The sequence below is a fragment of the Talpa occidentalis genome, unplaced genomic scaffold (assembly GCF_014898055.3).
Source record: "Talpa occidentalis isolate TD23 unplaced genomic scaffold, MPIMG_talOcc4v2.1 talOcc4.16, whole genome shotgun sequence".
Classification (NCBI taxonomy): domain Eukaryota; kingdom Metazoa; phylum Chordata; class Mammalia; order Eulipotyphla; family Talpidae; genus Talpa; species Talpa occidentalis.
The window spans coordinates 36216377-36236452 of record NW_023601653.1 but is presented as its reverse complement, the minus strand read 5'-3'; positions in this window follow the sequence as shown (position 1 = coordinate 36236452).

Below are 20076 nucleotides of genomic sequence, written 5' to 3'. Positions count from 1 at the left end.
ATTAACATTAATATAGCATAGCTATTAGTATGGGCATTGGTATTGGTTTGTATATTAGTATTGGTATTCTGGTATGTTATCCTGGAATGCATGCCAGAATGAGGAGGCCCTCTTCAATATGCTGTTGTTCTGAGAAACTCCTGTCTTCCATGTCTCAGAAAAGATACAATCTTTCCTTTCACAATCTTTCCTTTTGCACATCTTAGAAATGGATCCATCACTATGTATGGCCATGGCCACAGCTTAATACCACTATCTTGGGTTCATGTAATACAGGTCTCTTCCTGATAACACCTTACTATAAAGAATTAAATATAATCAAGACAGTCACACTGCCTTTGGTCCCTACAACCACCAAATCAACTCGGAAAAGGTCAGCTATTTCTATGCTCAATCTGGGTTCATTAAGAAAAGATTAAATGATATATTCATTTGTTAGCCATTTAAATTTTTTCCATAAAATTCCATTATCCAGAATACATGGAAATGAGATCTTGAACTTAGTCACATTCCCTGGAAACAGAGGTTACCTTTGAAACCATCCACAAAAAAAACAACCAACTAAACAAGGTCCTAGTTTCCACATCCATCTGAGGAACACTATCGTCTCCTATTGGTCAAAAGGACAGTGCCCATTTAAATAATGACCTCAACACCATTAACTAAATGTCTGCTACAGGCAGATATCTTTCATAAAATACCCTATTTCTCATAACACTCCTGTGAAGAAGGCATCACTCTCTCCAACTGATGAGTAAAAAAACGAAGTCCCAAATTTTAAATAATTTGCCCAAGGTCACAGGATAATAGAGAGCTAGATTCAAACCAAGGTCTTCCCAGCTCTGAACCTACTCCATCCTCCACTTAATAGTTAAGACTAGTCAAAATTGAGAGACATCATCACCATCCAGGGGAAAATATCTCTTCTAACTCCAGGGTCAGCAGAGCAAGCAGCAATGCTAAGCTAGCATGTTAGAGCCACAGTATTGCTGGTGGTGGCAGGAAAAGGGGAGTCAAGTAAGAGTAATAAAAGTGGCAGCCTGAGTGACAAGAGCAGCAAGGTAGCCAGATCAATCACAGTAGCTATGGGAAAGCTATCCTTGTCACCAAACCCAAGTAATGCAGTTCAGGGGAGGTCCAGAGTACAGAGCTATAGTGAATACCAACCTCCACCCTCTCCCCACACACACTGCCTGGGTGACCTGAATAAAGCAGACAGACCTATCAATAGAAAAGTGCCAATTAGACCCAAGAGGCAAGGTGCAGGAGAAATGTCACTAGATAACAGAGTTCCAACTACACTGTACCCAGACACAGGCAAAAAATATTCTTATACACACACACACAAATGTGTGTATTTAGGGTTTGTTTGGGTTTGTTTTTTGGTTTTGTGTTTTTTGGTTTTTGTTTTTTTTTTTGTTTGTTTGTTTTTTTGGTGGTGGTGGTTTGTTTGTTTTTGAGACATGCACTCACAACTGCTCTAAGATAGACCTGGGTTTTTTTCTGCAAAGGACAAAGGTTTTCATACAAATTATCCTTGAGCTAGCAATTTGTACAGTCTCACCCCTCTAGGATGGAGGTGCACCATGGACTTGATCGCATTTAAATATCAGACTTTCAGAAGCAGAGTAGAGAGAAGTGAGGAAGAGGAAGTGTTCTAGAGATTCTGTGGTGTACCTGAGGTCTGTCTTTAAAGCCCTGCTCCTCCTGTGCATTTGTACCTCCCCTGTTGTTTGGTACATTTTCGCTTTCATGCCTAACCAAAGCTCCCCAACCAAGGTAGCTCCTCCCCTAAAAGTCCCACTTCCCACAATGCACCTCCTCATACTTCTCCCTCACTTCCATACCCTCATCAGAAGCCCTTCTCCCTCCATTTATGTATTAGGAAAGCAATTTAAGTAAACCTACATATTCAAGTGTAAATGAAAGTGATCCCTCCCCAGAGAGCCTTCCAGAGATGAACCATGTGAGCACCATAGAGAAAATATGTTTGTACTGAGAGCCTTTCCCTCAATCACATCCTGGAGCAAATCCTGATAGAGCATGGGGGAAGGGAGGTCTCACCTAGTGGAGGAAGAGAAGAAGTTGCAACACCTAGGTTATTTGGAGCAAGCTCCTATGCAAATGTCTTCAAGACCTCCAGTGTCTCATCTGTCCAACAACTATAATTTATTGGGAATCAGAACACAGGGATAATGGAAAACAAGTAATAGTTTCGCTAAATGTAACGTTGTCCTATGACCCTGCTTTGAATGTTGACTTGAACTACTAAGGATTGGATTTTGGTAGCTGAAACTTACAGATCCCAGCAAGAAGCTAATAGAAAAGATAATATTGGCTGATTCCTCCATTAGCACTGGAGGAGGTGAGCACTTATACTTCCTCTCAAAAGAAGAGGAGTTTGAAGCACTTTCTTGCCCTTCCTCCTTCTAACACCAATTCTCAGTCTCCTGTCTTTTACCGGAAAAATATAATTTACCTAGGGCCCCCAGATTATTAGATTCAAGAAGTTTCACAGAGGCTCTCAGCACAGTTTCCTGCTTTTCCACAATTTATTGTTGACTTTCTAGGCTTAGTTATACAAAATAATTACAATGGTAATTATTATTATGTACTATTTATCATCTATGCTTATTATCATGCAACACAATAATAATTTTGGCTGTCACTAAATATACATCTAACTGTAGTATAAGTATTATTTGATTGCAACTCTAAACTATTCACATTTATATTTCATAATTTATTGCTCAAGTGATATAATCATTCATTCACAACTTTAAAATTATTAGGGAAACCATTAATTAAGAGGCTGGTTCTAATCCCAACTTTGATTTTAATTAGCTGTGTGGTTTTGATCAATTCCCTTAGCCTTGTTGAGTCTCAATGTTCTCAAACATAAAATGAAGTAATTGAACTAGAAAGCTCTCTTATTCACCATCCATCTCTAAAATTCTACAACTTCAGAAAATTATTTTAAGACTATCTACCATTTATGGGCATCACCTAGGACAGATAAATCCTAAGAACTATCCCAGGAATTTCACAAACATGGTCTCACTTCCTAAGGAACTTATGAAGTACATGCTAGTGTCCTGATTTTAAAGATAAGAACTGAGGCTCAGGGCCCCAAAACTGAGCAGAGTTGAAACTCAAAAAACTGGCCTGTGTTCTTCAAACCACATCATGATGACTTCAAAACAATTTTGAGTCAGATAAGTGGGATAAGAAATTGGTTTAAATCCATCCCAAATTTAAAATACATCTTGGAATTTGTGTGTGCATTATTTCTCTTCCTCCATCTTCTCCTTGTTCTTCAGTTAAACTTCCCTATCAATTAGTTTTTCATCATCGGTTTCTTTTTCATAAAATAAAAATTTAGAATAGCCAAAAATATTCCTGTTACTTGAATTAATGGGTTGTTGAAATACCTGATAAATTCAAATTTACTGATTTAAAGTCAAAAATCATATCAAAAATACATCCTATAATGATTTATATACCTGTATGCAGGAGAGAATACATTGCAGTGAGGTGTATAGACTCTTGAACTAGATAGAGTTCAAATATCAGCTCTGCTGGTGAAAAGTTTTGTGCCTTGGATTCAGTTATAAACTTCACTTCATCTTTTAAATAGATTGAGTAATGCTGCCTCACTGAGTAATAATAAGGACTGAAGGTGCTACAATACTGACTAACTGCTGATTAGGTACTAGACACTGTGCTAAATGTTTTATCATATTATCTAATCTTCACAACTACATATGAACTGAATCCTGTCATTATGCCCATTTTAAAGATGACAAAATGAAGATACAGCAAGATTAAGTAATTTACCCATGTCATGCAGGTGGAGAATGGTAGGGTGCAGATTTCAACCTAGGAAATCTATCTTCCGGGTAAAGACTCAAAGTAAGGCATCTAAAACAGAAGAGTAGCTCAATAAAGATATATTTCTTTAAGAAACTGGTCAAAAAATTATTTGAAATGAATTAAGTTTCTAGCCTTAAAAGTACTTGATTTTGTAGAGACTATTGTATCTGAATGTTGGAAAGTATAGAATGACCCACTTCAAGCAAAGAAGCTTTAAATAAGGTCTGTTTAAAATAGCACACTGTAAAATATTCACCACAAAAATTGGCAAGCATTTATCAAGTGTGTGTGTGTGTGTGTGTGTGTGTGTGTGTGTAAGAGAGAGAGAGAGAGAGAGAGAGAGACAGAGAGAGACAGAGAGAGAGAGACAGAGAGAGATTTGACCCAAGCTTGAAATTCAATATGAATCAAGATTAATCACATCCTAGAAGAAAATATTTAAGTATTTGAAATGGTAATTAAATTTGTAATTTTTTTACGTGATTATTTTTCAAATGATATAAATTGCAGAGAGAGAGAGAGAGGATGAAAAGAGAAGGGAGAGGGAGGGAAATGGCTTCAAGCCGCAAGAGAATAGAGCCATAAACTTCAAGTCACTAGAATATTTCAGAGATAAATAAAAAGATAAGGAAACAAAGAAAAACAAAGATACTCCAAAGATAAAAATACATGAAACATTTTACTAAAGCAAGAAACACTGTTCAGGGCCTCCCTGGTGGCGCAGCGGTTGAGCGTTGGGTTGCGAAGTTGCCCACGGCCTCTGCGGTGCCGGTTCGATCCCCGGCTGCTCCCCGGCCACCGGAGGAGGGTCCCACATGGCGCGCGCAGACCTCTCCTGCCGCCCGCTGCTCCCCTCAGCAGTGTACTTCGGTCCTTCTGCCTGCTCTGCTCCCCGCTCTGGCTCTGGTGGATTCTTTCACCCTCCCGCGCTTCTGACTGTACCTAGTGCTCGTATAAATAAATAAGTAAAAATCTTTACAAAAAAAAATCTTCTGTAGTTAAAAAAAAAAACACTGTTCATATATTCATCATATTTATTAAAATTCAGATATATATTCTGTAGCCCTGATGATGATAGAACCAACCTAATCCTGAAAAAAAAAAAAAAAAAGAGGTTTCATTGGAAGTAAAATGCGTGACTTAGTAGGAATCCAGAAGGATTCTACAGACTTGGCATAGGGACAAACACTGTGACAAGACATCATGCATAGTAGGAAGAGTTGCCCCTTTTAGTTAGAAATCACTTGTCTGCTCTTTAAGTTAGGTGGTTTACAGTAATTTATTTATGTTTTTTAACACATTAGAAATAATGGTGCAGGGGGCCTCCCTGGTGGCGCAGTGGTGAAAATCTCAGTGCTATCAAGCTATCTGTCAGCATGATTGAACTGTGGCCTGAGTTCCATCCCTGGCCAGGGAGCTGACCCACATGGTGTAGCAGACCTCTCCTGTCTCGTCTGCTGCTCCCCTCAGCAGTGTATTTCAGTCAATCCTCTGTTCTGCTCCCCACTCTATCTCAGGAAATCCTTTCACACATACCTCTCCACCCCCAGCACCTCTGGCCTACACTCCAGTTCTTGTATGCATAAGTAAATAAAAATTAATCTTTTTTAACGATTTATTTATTTATTTATTTATACAAGCACTGGGTACAGTCAGAGGCTCGGGAGGGTGAGAGAATTCACCAGAGCCAGAGCAGAGAGTAGAACAGGCAGAGTGACGAAGTACACTGCTGAGGGGAGCAGCGGGCGGCAGGAGAGGTCTGCGCGCCATGTGGGACCCTCCTCTGGTGGCCGGGGAGCAGCCGGGGATCGAACCGGCGCTGCAGAGGCTGCGGGCAGCTTCGCAACCCAGCATTCAACCGCTGCGCCACCAGGGAGGCCCAAAAATTAATCTATTTTTAAAAACAAAAAAGAAAGCAAGAATGGTGCAACCACAATTAGACTATCTAGTATGCTTAATTTAGAAAAAGAGCTGACTGAAATATCAGTGACATTTCTATTTGACTTGATTTGTTTTCAGTGTATTTAAAGTGACTTGAAGCTGAACTGGGTTATTTCAAATATCGTAATTTGCACACTGAGAAAAAAAGAAATCACAAAGGTAGAGAATTCTTGTTAATAGATTTCTTCTCTTGAGGTTATACTTCATGTTCTAGAAAAAAGTGTAAAATTGTGGAACTATGAAGTCCATTGGATTGGGGACTGTTAATAAAGAACAAAATTAAAGTTCTAGCAAATTACCCAGCCTCGATTTGCTTATCTTGACTAAAGTTAGATATTTTAAAAAATTAAAATGTTAATTACAGTAGGATTAGACAGCAGGAAAAAGACAGCAACTAAACTGATCACAACTTTATTTTCATTTCAATCAGTTTGCTAATTGGGTTGAAATCCTACTTCTGAAAGGAGAACTTCAGAAGATTCATTTATTTATAGCTTGTTGCTATAAAATTCACCAGTGCTTCTTTCAGTTTGGAGTCAAAAGAAGAGTAATGTTTTTAAATAACAAAAGCTTAAAGTTTCTTTCACATTGGCAGCTTCATTCTAATGAAGAGTTTGATTTGAAGACACAGACCTGGGTTTTTGTTCCTTGTTCTACACCATAACTTACTCCCCAGCATCTGGTTTACATGGGAGGAAGTTATGCCTTTCCCAGTGTTAATGTATTGTGGCTGAGCTCTTCATTATCTTAAAATGTACACCACTCCCTCATATATATTAATTCCAAACTATTTACCAGCTCCCTGCTTTTTTATCCATGAATAATGCATAAGAGAATAAAATAAATGGAATCAACCTTTTATTTTTCACCAGCAAAACAAAAAAATGAACAAAAATGAAATAATCTTTGCTGAGCATCTTTCTAAACAGAGTAAGTCAGATGACTAGGAAATGGCCAGTGATCCATCTTCCAAAACTTCAATTCTTGCATTTCTCCTAAGACCCATCTCCCTGTTTGCCTTGTGGAGTTATTGTTCGACTTGTCTTTACTCTCCTTTAAGATCTGAATCCCTTGAAAACACTGTCTATGCTTCTTTCATCTTTGATTACTCTCCAGGATCAACCTCAGTGTCCTGCAGACAGTATTCTTTCAATATGTTGCTATCATTTTTCTTTATCCAAAAGGAATTATACTACTGGCTAGATAAGAAAATAGAGAAATAACCTGCGGGGGCAGAAAATAGAGAAATAATCTGGTCGGGGGAGGGGAGGAATAGAGAAATAACAAGTTGAGCTTGAGGCCACAGTTAGAATAGGACAAAGTGGCAATTTGCAAAGTTGCTTCATGGTCTTTATCGTTCTATTAAAGTCCAATAAAATTATCCCATGGTTTAAGTTTCTTTATCAGAGAACTTTAAGGGGAAGTTCTCAGGTTTGGCTGGCTATGCTCATGACGTCAGGCCATTCATTGCAAAGCCAAATCTTATAGCCTCTGATGTCACTAAAAGTTTTATTTCCGCTTTTACTGGAATGGCTGGCACTGGGCGATTGGACACCGTTTAATCAGATTTGCCTAAGAGCACTTTGTTGTCAGTTGCCACGTGGCGGATAGGATGAGGATGCCCATGCAGGATTTGGTTGAAGACGTCCAACAAAATCCAGGTGATGCAGGCTACTGCAGGTGACTCACTGAAGTGCTCATTCTGAGTCATTCTCTGCCAAACTCCTCAGGAGAGTGAAAGAGAGCTGGAGCATGTGACTCCAGGGGATTGAGAAGTAAGCCTTGAGGGCTTTGCTTTCATCTCCCAATCTTGTCTGTGCTGTCTCCCTGGCCCAGCCAGACCCTCAGGCTGTCACACCTGGTCACCACCAATCTTGTCAAAAGCTCTTTCCTGATTCTTCAGGATCAAGTATTAATCTAATAGAAAAAGAATTAATTCTATTAATCCAATAGAAAAAGAATTCTTACTCTTGGTCAAAGCAAACTTTTCTTTGTCAAGACAATTGTATTTGACAAAACAAAAACAAACAGACAACTATCAACCAGAGACATTCTACAGGGCAGGAGGCAGGAGAGGGATGAGAGGGAGGGAGGGAGGAGCACAGAAGACTGAGGGGATGGTGCACGGGTGCATTGGTGAAGGAAACTCTATGGGGACTACACCTGAGGGGGAGGGGGGGAAGCAAACATTGTTTAAAAATGAACAATGATGTAAAAAAATATATAAATAACAAGAAATTTTTAAAAAATTAAGATAAAATTTAATTATGAAGATTTTAAAAAAAAAAGTTTTTGTCTCACTGTAACCTTTTAGTTAATGCCCTGTTTTGTTCCTTAATCCAATGATGGCAAATAAATTTCAACTCGTGCATTAATTTCAACTTATTTGGTAATGGGTTCTGGGATGCTGGGCTTATAGAAATTCGGACATCAGTGGAAAAGAGGATCCAGTGGAAGAGGGCTATATGAAATAGAGGAGGTACTCTGGGATGGGGCGCTTACCTCATGGGACGTCCTTTCAATGTTACAGTCTCCAGAGAGGCAGGAGGAAAGGACCGCCGTAGCAGGCCTGTGTGACTGATAATACAAATAGATCAAACTATATGGCATTCTGCAAAGTATTTAATTCAAGAAGCTTTGATTCCACCAAATGCCTCATCAGTTTAGGCCAGAAATGCTATCTAGCAAGTATAACATGAGTTTTTATCTAACTTACATTACCTAAGTACTATTCCATTTTTATATTTTTCTTTATTGCCTGGAACTCTACTCTGGGTCCTGGTTATAAAATCACTAATTGCTTGTCTTTCTTTTTTCTCTGTAGAGTCCCAACTGGACACATTATTTTTAATTTCCCATTCTAAAAACAATGTTATCAAATGTCATTGCCTAGCTACCACATACCACTGAGCTGAAAATATTGCAAGAGTTGAAAAGCAAACTTTGATTTACTGTGTATTCACAGAAATATGAAACTATTTGAGAAACAAATGTGTTGCCATTTCTACCTTTCAGATTTGATGTGCTTCCAAGCACGTACAGGAGGGCACATTTCATAATTTGCATTTGACTTCTGTTTAATTTACTGAAGTGCTGGTGTCACTCCTGTCATAGCACAGTCATAGCTACCACAGCCAAAGCTGTGTCCACCCCTAAGACTTGTACTAGCACAAGAGAGGAGGTTGCTTCAAAGCTGTCCCTCTATGGCTTACCAAAGTGACCACTGAGTGCATCAAAACATTACCAACAGCCAGGAGCTCCATGTTTCCATTGTCAGAGCTAACACACTGTCCCCCAGGTGACCTGAGATGCCAGCTGTGCAGCCACTAGAGAAGGCAAGGTCAGCCCAACAAAACCTGGAAAGTGTAAAATTATTTCTTCTCACTGATTTTCATCATCCAAAAAAGCTTTAATCTCTGTGAGGCTTGAGACCAAGTATTTCATACACAATTTTGCATTCCTTATATATAGAACAGTATATGTACATAGCAGGGGCTCAAGAAATCATTGTTGAATATGATGGATGAATGGATGGATGGATGGATGGATGGATGGATGGATGGATGGATGGATGGATGGATGTTATTCCCTCCAGATGCCTTTATGTGAAACAAACAACAAATCCCCAGATGACTACACTCAGGGGAAACATTTGATAGTTTGACACAGGAAATAACTATCAAACAAATGATTTTTTTTTTTTTTTTGGTAACTGAAGTCTTTTTTGATGTAACACTCATCCTGAAAGTTGTTTTCTTCCTGTCAAGGTGGCGATGTTAGGGCAGTATGACACATTGAAGAGACAGAAAAAAATTCCTAGGTATTAGCAGGCAGCTGTAGAAATAAGTAATAAAGAATTTTCCTTGGAAAATACTTTCTTACTACAATAATGCTTGAATCTATATAATTATAAATAGGAATGGAAATACTTGGAGCTATAAAAAGAGTTCATAATCACTTCCTACTTAAAGTCTCAATGCAGAGCACTTAGACTCCATGATCTATACATGATGGCTTGACCTTGATAATAGAAAGTCATTGATTTAGAGTGGGTCAGTGAAGGAGATGGGGTGGAACTGGGTGCAAAACATAATGACACCAAAAAGAAATTCAGCAGTTTTGGCTAAGAGATTTCTTCTTTCTTACTTATTTTTAGCTGAACTTTTACTAGTACCTCTGTCAAAATAACTGAATATAAGACAGAAGCAGTTTTATTGATGTATAATTTACATACCATAAAATTTACCTGTTAGCAAATATACATCCCAGTGATTTGAGTAAATTCATGTTGTTGTACAATCAACACTATAATCTAGTTTTTTGGTTTTTTTAATATTTATTTATTTATGCATACAAGAACTGAGGTACAGGCCAGAGGTGTGGGGGATGAGAGGATTCACCAGAGACAGAGTGGGGAAGTAGAACAGACAGATCTACTGAAATACACTGCTGAGGGGAGCAGCAGGCAAGACAGGAGAGGTCTGCTGCGCCATGTGGGCAGCTCCCTGGCCGGGAATTGAACTCATGCTGCAGAGGCTGCAGACAGCTTCATAGGCTGAATCTTAACCCCCTGCGCCACGAGGGAGGCCCCACTATAATCTAGTTTTAGGACATTTCTATCACCCTCAAACTTGCTATCATTCCCCTTTTCAGTCACTGGCACTCCTATACCTAGGCCAGATAATTACACTTCTACCTTCATCTCTGTAGAGTCGTCATTTACAGAAATTGTGTGTGTGTGTGTGTGTGTGTGTGTGAGATCATGTAGGAGATAATCTTTTGCATCTATCTTTCCTCCCTTTGTATAATGTTCTTCAGGTTCATCTATGTTATGCACATATCAATAATTTGTTTCTTTTCATTGTTGAATAGTATTCCACTGAATAGTTTCACATTTTATTTAAGCAGCAATGGGCTTTTGGATAGAGTTCATTCTTTAGGTATTATGAATAACGATCCTATGAACATTTTAATACAAGTCTTTGTGTGAACTTATGTTACTTATTTCTCTTAATTATATACCCAGGGATAGAATTGCTAGGTCATATATTAAATTTGTGTTTTACTTTATAAGACATTGCCAAACTACTTGTCAAAATGAACATGCTGTTTTACAATCTTGCCAGTAATGTGTGCACAATCCATTTCCCCAAAATCTTCTCTGTTTGATAAAATCAGTCTTTTGGATCACAGTCATTCTAGCAGGTTTAAACGCTAGTGAATTTATGATGGTATCAATGTGAGTTTTAATTTGCACTTACCAACCAAGGGTCTTAAACATCTTTTCATGTGTTTATTAACCATTCAGTTAGCTTTTAGGTGAAATGTCTTTCAAACCTTTTCTCCCATTTTGAAATTAGGTAGTTTTTCTTAAATTATTAGTGCTCCTTTTTTTCTACACACAAGTTGTTCTTCAGGTATGATTTACAAATACTTTCTCTTAGGATTCTTTTAAGGGTAACTTTTGAGGAGCAAATATTTTTAATTTTGATGAAGCCTGATTTATCAAATTTTTTTATAGACTGTACTTTCGGCGTTGCATCCACATTTTATTCCTTGCTGTTTTTCTTTTCTTTTTTCTTTACTTCTTTTCTTAATATTTTATGCCCCTTTTAAAAAAGTTTTTGCATCTGTATTTATGCCTAAGTTAGAATAAATAAGCGTCTCATAACAACGTGTTTGATTGCACTTCACTTTCATAAAATTACATGTTGAAAGAGCCCCACTGGGTATTTTATAAGTGATGTGAATCCATTTGACAATTTCAATAAATATTATGATGCCTCAAATGTTAGATAATAGTAGCAACTTATCAAGGACTTATTGTGTGCCAGACATTGTTTTAAGCTCCTTATTGGTATTAACCCATTTAAAATCAATGCTTTCATGAAGTAAGTACTATTATTATTTGCTCTGGAGGTGAGCAAACAGAAACACAGAATATTTTAGTATATAGTTACCCAAGAAGTGGCAGAACTGGAATTTAAGCCCAGGAAATCTAGTTTCAAAGCCTGCACATTTAACCACTATGCTATACTCCCTCTAAGCAATTTCCTCTCCAGAATGACTCTCCAAATAGAGTGTGTTTCTGTGGAGATATGTGATAGAGGGGAAATACAGTGTCACCCCAGGCCCTCTTTTCTGAAACTGCCTGATCTGCCCACAGGGATGTTCCTGTTTTTATTATGTGAACTTCCCACTGTTCCAATCGGTCCCCTCCTTACACGCGACCTTTGCTGATTAAGACAATTGTAAACCACAACATAAGCCAAGCATATGGTATTCTCACTCTTACTTGAGGCCTAATAAATACTGAAACTGGGAGACAAGTCAAGTCACTGGTTACTGTAAGATGGTACTCTACCAACTGCCTATGCAGTCCCAGGACTAACCCAGGCCCCTCCTTTCTTGAGGTCCGGCTGTTCCCTAATTCCCCTGTTCCCTGAGATACCTCTGCTTTCTTCCAATACATTCCCTTTCTGTTTAAGGCAACTCAGGTCAGTGCACTTGCACCCAACAAACCATCACTACTACAGGCAGCCATTACTGAGATTCAGTGTCTGTCTGGGATCTACAGATTACCCCTTCACTGCCTAGGTTTCAGGACCCCTACCCAGAAATGCTGACCTCAGTGAGCACTAGTAATACTTGCTTGTCTAGTGTGTCTTTAAACAATCTTTCTAGATTTTCCAGAAGATAATAGCTTATCTGATAAACTAAACTCTGTTAGTGTGTGTGTGTGTGTGTGTGTGTGTGTGTGAGAGAGAGAGAGAGAGAGAGAGAGAGAGAGAGAGAGAGAGATGCCAGTCCCACCTTACTGACAGGTAGCATGAGTATACTGTAACAGGGGATTTTTTTTTCACACAATGACACTTTTGTTTTCCAAACCAAGAGTGATTTTAATGGTGGCCATTTGGATCAGATAAGAGAGGAAAAGGAATATTTCTGGGCAATAGGAGCCTTATTGTGTCCCCTCTGATTCTTTCCTCTGAGCAGAAGCTGCTTTCCTCTTCCAAGAGGGCAGCCTGTTAAGCAAAGAGACACCATTAAATTCCACCTGTGACCTCAGTACCCACAGAGAGTGACTTCAGAACCTGCAGCAGCTCCAAAAGTGAACCAAGCTCTGGTGACAGTAACTAGTGGCAAGAAGCTCTGGTTTCAAAGAAAGAGCAGAGGCTTTGGAGCCAAATCAACCTATATTCATATCCCAGCTCACTGCACACACACACGGGCGAGTTCTGTGCCTGTTTCCTCATCTTTAAAATATAATTGACGATACTGGCAACACTAAAGGGTTGAGGATTTGCTTATAAAAAGCCTGGCATACTGTCTCCCCTGTATCATTCAGATTTACCCTTTTCCAAAAAAGCAGCAATTCCACACTTCTTTCTATCTTTTGTTTCTGACACACACATACAATATGATTCACAAAAGGCTCATAATGCTGAGTAAAGTTGAGACATTCACAATTATGGTTCTATAATTATTCAAGTCAGCAGATACCGACTCAATGCCAGGTTTCCAGAAAGCCATCATCTAGACTAGAGGAAATTTTCCTGTAGTTGCAACTTGGGGAATATCTCTTAGAGTACGCAGCAATTATTACCAAACAATTGAAAAACTATCTAAGATTTCAGAATATTCAAAAATCGATATGATTTTCCTTACTACTTATTTTTGAACAGTTGAGAGAAAATGAGTGGAAATTCCCTTTCCCAAATATATAGGGGTACTTTTATAATTACTCCAATACTTTTGCTTTTTCCACCAAATTTTGCAAACTCACTAGAACACTATGCCTTTCATCATTATCTCTGAATAAGCTAACTTTCTAGATGATGTAAACACTGAAATTACAGCCCCACCCAACCATGTAATTAAGCGATAGATCTAAGTGAGGAGTGAACCGCTAAAAATCCATAAGAAAATCTAATATAGAGATTACATTTACAAAATCAACAGACAACCATAGACCAGAGACATTCCGTAGGGGAGGAGGAGGGAAAAGGATCAGGACAGGGGAGGGAAGAGCACAAGGGACTATGGTGATGGTGCACAGGTGAACTGGTGCTGGGAATTTCACAGGGAAATCATACATTGCATAAAAATGAAGGATGATGTAATAAATATATATTTTTAAAAAAGATTAGGTTTAATCTAACCTTTAAAAGTTGATCAAAAAAATAAAAATAAAAGTGAATCTAGATGTAGGTGAACATACTATAATAAGAATGGCTAACATTTATGGAATGCTGACTATGTTTAAGCAATGTGCAAAGGATTTTAAAGGTATTTATCTATTTAATCCGAACAAATCTTTAATGCATATACTAGTCTTTTGTCTGTTTTTGTATTGAGGAAGGAGGTTTGATTAAAAATAGTTGTTCTCCTGGTTATTATTTAGATACTTATTATTCTTATTCCAACTTTTTAGATGAAGAAACTCAAACAGGGCCTCCCCTGGTGGCGCAGGCGGTTGAGCACAGCGCTATGAAGCTGTCCACAGCCTGTGCAGTGCTGGTTCCATCCCAGCCGGCCGGTAAGGGTCCCACATGGTGAAGCAGACCTCTCCTGTCTCGCCCACTGCTCCCCTTAGCAGTGTGTTTCGTCAGTCTGCCTGTTCTGTCCCCTGCTCTGTCTCTGGAGAATCCTCTCACCCTCCCGCACATCTGGCCTGTACCCTGGTTCTTGTATAAATAAATAAATAAAAATCTTAAAAAAAAAAAAAAAGAAACTCAAACACAGGAAATAAAAATAAAATACGTTCTCATAGTTAATAAGCTATAGAGTCAGAATATGAATCCAAGATTTCTCATTTAGAGCCCAAGTTCTTAAGCAAGACAATATTTTTTAAATGTGATAATATATACATAATCTAAAGTGTGTGAATTTAACTTCCTTTAAGTGTGTCACATTACAGCATTGAGCACATTTTCACTGTTCTGCAGCCATGACCATCCATCTCAAGAACGTTTTCATCTTCCCAAACTCAAACCCTGCACCCATTCAACATTAACTCCCCACACCCTCCAGCCCCTGGCAACCACCATTCTACTTTCTATCTCTGTGAATCTGACTACACTGGATACCTCATATAAGTGGTCTCACAATATTTCTCTTTTTGTGACTGGTTTATTTCACTTAGCATAATGTCTTCAAGATCCATCTATGTGGTAACATGTGTCAGAATGTGTTTCCTTTTAAGACTGAATGATAGCTCTATCTGTGCATAAACTGCAAGTTTTTACCCTTTTACCCATTGATGGGCACTTGGGTGGTTTCTACCCTTTGGCTATTGTGAATGTTTTTATGAACACGGATGTAGCAAATATCTGTTCTGGTTCCTTTCAATTTGGGAAGAAATATACCCTTAACCAAGGCATTTTAAATATCTTTTTTTGTTATTGGCCATTTTGCCTTTTGTCTTTTGTGTGTGTGTGAATATCTCCATTTATGAAGCGATTAGAAACACGTCATCTTAAACTGGTAGATTATTGTGTCATGGAGGACAGCTTGAGTAGGTGTAGGTACATGAAGAGAGTCTAGCAAAACAGACCAGATTTTTCAGGCCAAATATATTTTAAACATAATTTCTCTCCCTTGGCTAACATGACCTTTGACATGCTTTTTTTAAGTATCAAGGACATGACAAAGCACTAAAGAAATTAGATAGAGGTAGTCAAAAGGGAAAAGGGATTCTAGTGAAAAAAGTTGTGGTTCTGAGGTCTACTGAGAAGCAGAAAGGAAATGTATAAGCACATTAATGATGTTAAGGTTCATTTTTAAAAAGGCGAAAGGACGTAATTTTAAAGAAAAAGAAATGGACAGGATCAGCTAGAGCAAGGTGTTGAGAGGTGAATGCTCTTAGAAGGGTGCTTCTGCCACTGTTAAAATTTTATCAAACTTTGCCAATTTTCATCAGAATCCAGAGAAAAATTATCTTCTTAAATAGATTTACCATAAGCCAAAACCATTTACTCCCCTGACTTACACCCAAGTAAGAACTTCCCTCAGCCTGTTTCCTAATCTGAAAACAGGGATAAAAATAATTACCCAACTCAAATCCTTTAAAGGATTAAATGAGATCATTTCAGCATATGCAGTATATGCTTAACTGCATTTCTTTTTGGAATGTGTGTCAAGTGAAGAGTTTTAATCGATCTTCCTTATTTTTTTCACATAATGTAAAATATGTGATGGCGAGGGTCCTTACTTTTTCAGTCTTGTATTTTTGGCAAAAACGTGTAATGTAAAAACTATAGGATTTTTGCCATAGAATGCTAAAAAAGGTTTTGACCAAAAGCTGAGGAAAGGCACATGAACCCCCTCCCACCAAATGACCATTCATTCAACAAAAAGAGGAAGGACTATAAGAGATTAAAAGAGAAATAATAGGCATAACAAGTAAATATAATGTTTAGTTTTGCTTGGATGATAGATTGAACAAAGCAACACACACACACACACACAAAAAAAAACAGGTTTGCTACAACCAGGAAATTTTAAATATGTAGTTGGTATTATATATTATGAGGGAATCTTTTAAAATTGTGCTAGATGTAATAATGGCATCAAGGTTGTTGGGTTTTTTTTTTTTTTAACGTTCTTATCTGTGAGAGATGCATACTGAACTATTTATAATATTTTAGATTTTCTTTAGACTGTTCTAATCAGGCAACAAAAGGAGGGGACAGACGAAACAAGATTAGCAAAATGAGGATAAATGTTGGAACTGAGTGATAAGTACATGGGTCTCATTCAGTTCCTTTATTTCTGTATCTTGAAAGAAGAAATTAAGACTGTCCCCCGCCCCCACCTGCATCTACAGGTGTATATTTTCTCCTTTGTTTTTTCCCTAATAAACATGTCCTGTAAAAAAGAAAGAAAGAGATAAAGAGAGAGAGAAAGAGAAAGAGAGAGAAAGAGAGAGAAAGAGAGAAAGAGAGAAAGAGAGAAAGAGAGAGAGAAAGAGAGAAAGAGAGAAAGAGAGAAAGAGAGAAAGAGAGAAAGAGAGAAAGAGAGAAAGAGAGAAAGAAAGAAAGAAAGAAAGAAAGAAAGAAAGAAAGAAAGAAAGAAAGAAAGAAAGAAAGAAAGAAAGAGAGAAAGAAAGAAAGAAAGAAAGAAAGAAAGAAAGAAAGAAAGAAAGAAAGAAAGAAAGAAAGAAAGAAAGAAAGAAAGAAAGAAAGAAAGAAAAATTTATTTAGAGAAAGGATGGGAGGAGAAATAAAAGTGAAAGTACATAAGCCAACCAGACAATGGAAATGGAGAAGGTGGTTCTATTTCAATGATTTTGAAAGTAGAATCAACAAGACTTGGTGAAGAATTTGTATGTGAGGTGTAGCAGAGAGAGATGCCAGATATCAGTTCTGGGGAGTTTGCGCGATTTTTGTTAAGAGGATTCCTCGAAGAAGAGCACGTCTGGGGGAGGTCAACAAGGAATGCTCCCCAGAAGGAAACTGGCTCTATGCATCTGGGGATTGGCAGAGAAGTTTAAACCTCAGATATAGATCTATGAGTCATTGGCATTTAGATATTCTGTAAAGCCATGAGAATAACTAAAGTTATCCAGAAGAAAAAGTATGTAAGAGAAGGACTCAGGATCAAGCTCCAAAGAGTTGCAAACTTCAGAGGTCAGAAAAAGGAAGGGGTAGTCCAAAAAAGAGATTTAGAAGAAGCAGTCAAAGAGAAAATAAAACCATGAAAATAAAGTACCGTGAAAACTAAGGGAATAGGCTATAAATGCCAATTAGGAATAATTGAAATTATGGAAACCTACCTCTTGGAATTTGGTAATTATTTGATAATTATTAAAATACATGATTCAGGGCCTCCCCTGGTGGCACAGCGGTTGAGCACTGGGTTGCGAAGCTGCCCGCAGCCTCTGCAGCGCCGGTTCGATCCCCGGCCACCAGAGAGGGTCCCACATGGTGCGCAGACCTCTCCTGCCGCCCGCTGCTCCCCTCAGCAGTGTACTTCGGTCCTTCTGCCTGCTCTGCTCCCCGCTCTGGCTCTGGTGAATTCTCTCACCCTCCCGCACTTCTCACTGTACCCGTGCGTGTATAAATAAATGAATAAATCTTAAAAAAAAAAAAAATACATGATTCATACACAGGACTTGGCGACACCTGAGATTAGCTAAACACTGTCATAATGGTAAGTCTGAGAGGATGCCTAACTTTTGAGCATCTTTGCCATGATTATATTAGCTGTTTGATATGGAGCCTGACAAATTCTGGAAGTATTTATATGGGGATTTTGAAGATTTTCTTATCGTGTGTTTCTTTTGAAAATTTCATGGCAGAAGGCATTTCATGGCATTGGTTCTTCCAGTGGTTTTCTAATTTTATAATCATTTTCATGATGACTCTGGAATATAGTTTTCATCTGTATGGTTTTGCTCTACTAGGGCTTAAGGAAGGGGGGGAATTTTAAATATAGTCAGTCATAGACATTAGCAATGACAAAGTTATAGAAATGTTAGATTTATGTAATGTAATGTAAGCAGGTTTGGTGGTCAAGCCGACAAATGCTAAAATAGAGTGCAGACAGATTTGAAATATATCTTGAGACAAATAAGCATTTATTACAGTTATTACACCAAGTCAAAACATACCAAGTTGCCTCATTTTTCTTATATAGAAGTATATGATTTCCCCAAAGCAGAAATCTTAGAACACAAACTACCTTAAAAGAGTGTGAGCTCTGAGTTGCTTTCCTATATTAGCAATATGCATTTATGCTCTTACCTGGTCTTCTGTATGATTAAGTGCTAGAATTTATAAAACAACTGCAGAGAGTTTGAAATAGTCTTAGACCAAGAAAACAGATTGAAACTAACTGGGAATTTAATCCATGCTTTTTCCGGATTTTTTTGCATCCTACAAGCAGCCTTCTTATCTTTCTCAAACTCCACCCTTAGCCATTCAAGATGATGTAAAAGTACAGAACTATAATTATATATCATATAATATATACATATAAGTGCTTATATATACATGTTTATACACATATGCATGTACACACACAGCAAAGGGAAAAACTAATAAAATATCTTGAAATGATCAAATTTCAATATTGTTCATTTACAAATAAAATAATATAATAATATTTAAGGCTAAAGGCTATCAAGGCTAATGACAACAAAGCTGAATGAGAAGTTTAACAGCATGATTGTTATTGCTAATAATCGCTCATTGTTAATTTAAAAATTATAAATGTAGTGTTTTTAAAATTTAATTTTTGATTTTCAGTAAGACTTTTTACTCATATGGTCTTTTGAAATGAAACAAATTATATATAGATGGAGTTTGAAGAAAAACTTTGAAGGAAGTAAATAACATGAAAAAATCAGAAATAGCATACCAGGTTTAACAAAGAATTGTTAAGAGCAAGCACACCATTCTCTTCCCCCATAAGAGGAAATCTAATTTTGAGTTTCTTTTAGTACAGGGGCTTAGACATGATTATTTTCTATACATTATCTTACAAGAGTTCTTTAAGGCAAAGGCTATTCCCCCATGTTACAAGTGAGAAAACAGGCTCCACATGGTTAAAGATTTTGTCCTAAATTGCATAACTAATAAAAGGTGGAGCTGAACTCTGATTCTCATGCTCTCCTCTATTGCACAGTACCTTAGGAATGGAAAATGCAACAAATAATCTTGAGTGACTATTAGGTGAAAAGCACTATCCAAAGCTGAGAAATATACATCTGATCTTACGCGTTTTGTCTTCCAATAGAAACAGGTCAAGGTACATAATTTGTGGCACTCAGCACAAGATGAAAATGCAGGCCTCTTGTTTAAAATGCTAAGAAATTTCAAGATGGTGACATCAGAACACTACCTATCACGGGCCTTTCTCAGCACAGGGCCCTGTGCAAGTACACTACTTCATGGCGTGAAGCTCTCCCTAAGCACAGCAAGGCAAACAATGGCCTGCGGGTCAAAGCCAGCCCACTGCTTGTTATATAGTCATGAGCTGAGAATGGTTTTCACATTTTTTAATGTTTTAAAAAAAATAGATTACATGGAATTCAAATTTTAGTGTCTATAAATAAAGTTTTGTTAAAATACAGCATGCTTATTATTTAGATATTCTATGGCTGCTTTTGCAGTACAAAGGTAGAGTTGAGTCAAAGAAGTGGGCTGGCTTTGACCTGCAACAAAGACCATCTGTCCCACAAACTCTTAAAAATTTATTATAGGACTCTTTACAGCAAAGTTTGCAAACCTCTATTCTAATGGGAAGGTAGAAAACAAA